Source organism: Hakea prostrata, chromosome 5 (genome assembly GCF_041222555.1).
Source record: "Hakea prostrata isolate BN-2017 chromosome 5, UWA_Hpros_2, whole genome shotgun sequence".
NCBI classification, from domain to species: Eukaryota; Viridiplantae; Streptophyta; class Magnoliopsida; order Proteales; family Proteaceae; genus Hakea; species Hakea prostrata.
In genome coordinates, this window is record NC_142604.1 from 17934599 (window position 1) to 17937825 (window position 3227).

The 3227-nt window shown below is 34.1% G+C and overlaps 1 non-coding gene across 1 annotated transcript; it reads left to right on the plus strand.

Annotated features, from left to right (window-relative positions):
* The first annotated feature begins 1635 nt into the window (after positions 1 to 1635).
* On the plus strand, positions 1636 to 1738 carry LOC149015557 (U6 spliceosomal RNA). Its single transcript, XR_016173818.1, has one exon. It is a non-coding gene; the product is annotated as a U6 spliceosomal RNA (small nuclear RNA).
* The last annotated feature ends 1489 nt before the right edge of the window (positions 1739 to 3227 follow it).

The following is a 3227-nucleotide window of genomic DNA, read 5'->3' on the forward strand; positions in this document are numbered from 1 at the left end:
AAGTGATATAATCCATATTGAAGGAACTAGAAGAGCTAAGGGTAGACCTAAGATAACCTTAGGAGAAGTGGTGAGAAAGGATATGTATAGCTTAGGCCTTGTATCTAGCATGGCCTTGAACAGAACCGATTGGAGGGCAAGAATCCATGTAGCCGACCCCATTTAGTTGGGAAAAGGCTTATTGTTGTTGTTGTTGTTGTTGTTGAAGTCCATTTCTCTTCTCCCTTGCAAAGAAATGTGATAATGAGTTTTGCAATTGAAAAAAAAAAATGCTAAGTTCTATATTCACATGATTGGGCTAAGTCATGAATTTAAGGTCGATGAAAAGGTATAATTGTTACTTACAAGTTCTAGACTCTACGTGATGGGTCTTTAGCTCAAATTGGTATAGCACTTGGAACATGTTTCAAGATGATGGTGATTCGAATTCACCAAATCTTTTCTATTCAATTGTTCACAAAATAATTAATTATGTTTTTTTTTCTTGGTAATTCAATTAATTATGGTTATAATCCCCACAAAAATCCAGATTTTGTCAGCATCTTTCAACTTTAAAACCATAGACTTTGCCAGAATGCCAAGAAGAATGAACCTTAAAAAAGTTTTGAAATTGACTAGGGAGACGAAAAAGCTTGGATCCTGCTCATATAATGCTCAGGATCAAAAAGCCGAAATTTCGGCCGTAGGATCCAAAATTTCAGTCGAGATTTCAATCTCGACCATTGAATTTTGACGGTCGAGATCAAAATTTCGACTGAAATTCCGATCCCACCGCCCAAAGTGCATGGCTTGATGGTCCTGCGCAATAAATGCGCAGGACCCAAGCAAAGTCGCTAGGGAGAAGACACATAAAAGAAATTATTGGAAATTTTCAACGCCTCCCCAAGTGGAAAACTATTTATTTCCTTTAATGAGCATATAAGTGGTAATGACATTGTTGTCATTTAAAGGTGTTCATGAAAATGGAATTCAAATGTGCCATTTATTTTATAGGCATCATCCAAAATTGTGCCTCAGCCACCATTTCAGGAGAGTACCATGAAAGAACACTCAATAAAGATTGTTACCAAATAGTGCCCATACGTTAAAATAACTAAATCATGGGTTGTTTAAGAGACTTTTTGAGTCCCTCATCACTTGAGTTATTATCAGGGGAGTTGACGGGTTGGATAGTAGTAATATCATGTTTGTATCCCGTTATATTCGATGGAAAATATCCTATTAAGACATATTTAGGCAGATTTAGAAATTGAATATAAGTTTTTGACTACCACGAGACATTGTTACCATTTTATTGGTGAGAGTTATGATTGAAAATTAAGAATATAGTGATTTGTCTTCTAATTTTTCTTTAAATCCTTTTTTTTTTTTTTGGGGGGGGGGGGGGGGGGGACTTTGTATTCATTAATCTAAAAGATGCAGACACATTTCTGAACCAGAAAGAACTCATTCATATGCATGAAGTTTCAAACTTAAAAGCCCAACTGGGGCCCATATCTCACCAACAAAGAATATACGGCCCATAACTACATATCCCAAAGTGGATTTTACTTCTCTGGCCTAATAGATAGTCCCATATTGCTAAACTAATAGGTGATTCTGCACTTTATAAAAAAAACATTATACATGATTATTGTCTCTTCGGAGACATCCGATAAAATTGGAACGATACAGAGAAGATTAGCATGGCCCCTGCGCAAGGATGACACGCACAAATCGAGAAATGGTCCAAATTTTTTTCTTATTTTTCGCCTGAATTCCCCCATCTAGGGTTCTTCATTGCTCGTTTTCAGTAATATCCAAAGCTTTGATTTATTTTTGAATCCATATAAATTACAAATGAGTCTTTGAGTTTTCATTTTTGTTTGACCTTTTTTTTGACCTCTCTATTAAAAAGTTTGGATCTTACTACTCAACCAATCTTGCATTGACATTCGTGTTCAAATTTTACTAGTCTTTTCAAGTTTGTTGATTTGCATTCTATTGAATTGGCATTGGCATTTATCAGGTAAATTTAGAGCTGATTCATTTTATTATATGTGAATAAATTATAAATGTGTCACCACCTATTAGTATTATTATTGTAGTTTCATATTGACATCTTTTTTTTTTTTTTTTGGTGGACAATATTGATATGCTTTACAATTTGAGGTAGTTAAGTTTCATATTCATGTGAATCACTATTTACAATTGCTAAATCATCATATATTTTAAGGGGAAATTTCTCCCAACAACATCATTAAGAAGGAACCTTTGCAACCTATTATATCGTATAAGGGAATTAAGGGTATAAATGGATAATTGAAATTCGTTCTTGAATTCTCATCCGCATCATTTTAGCGGTATTCGAACCCATTTGATTACTAATAGGATGCGGATATAGCTTATTAATTTTTTACCGATTATTATCCATCCGATAAAATTATTCGATTAAGTTACTTATTTGGATTTATTTTCTTGATTTTATAATTTTTTACTTAAGATATGTGATTATTTTTCTAGACTTTCTACTAAAATAACTACCAAAATTGTTAAATTTTAAAATTCAAACCTAGCCACACAAATAAAATGGTAAAGATGTCAATAGGTAGTCGAAAACCTATATTCAATCTCTATACATTATGATTTAGAAAAATCTACTTAAGAAAATAAATATTTGATTATCATACGAATCCGACTGAATCCGTCCGAATATTGATTGGATATTATCCAAATCCGTCCAAATATAATAGAATGCGGATATGGTATTACCATTATCCGATCGGAATCCGATCCGTTTACACTCCTAATGGGAATAAATGACAAATGCATCTCAAACTATTTAGGAGTTTTATATTAACATCCTTTATGAATGTTGCAATTTGAGGTAGTTACGCTTCATAGTCATGTGAATCACAATTTACTTGCTAAATCATCATATATTTCGAGGGCAAACAAAAAAAGACCCCCAAACCCGCCAACGCAAACCAAAAACCCACCCCCGAAACCCAAAACCAACAATAAAAGAAAACCCCCCAAACCCCGCCACCCCAACCCCAAAAAAAAAAAAAAAAAACAAAAAAAAAAAAACAAAACCCCCAAAACACCCCCCCCCCCTCCTAAACAAAAAAGAAGAAGGAACGACTTTTTTTTACACAAAACACCCCCCCCCCCCATTAATAAATAAAAAAAAAATATACCATCCACACAACGGGAGGGGGGGGGGTGTCTTCAAAAATTCACCACAA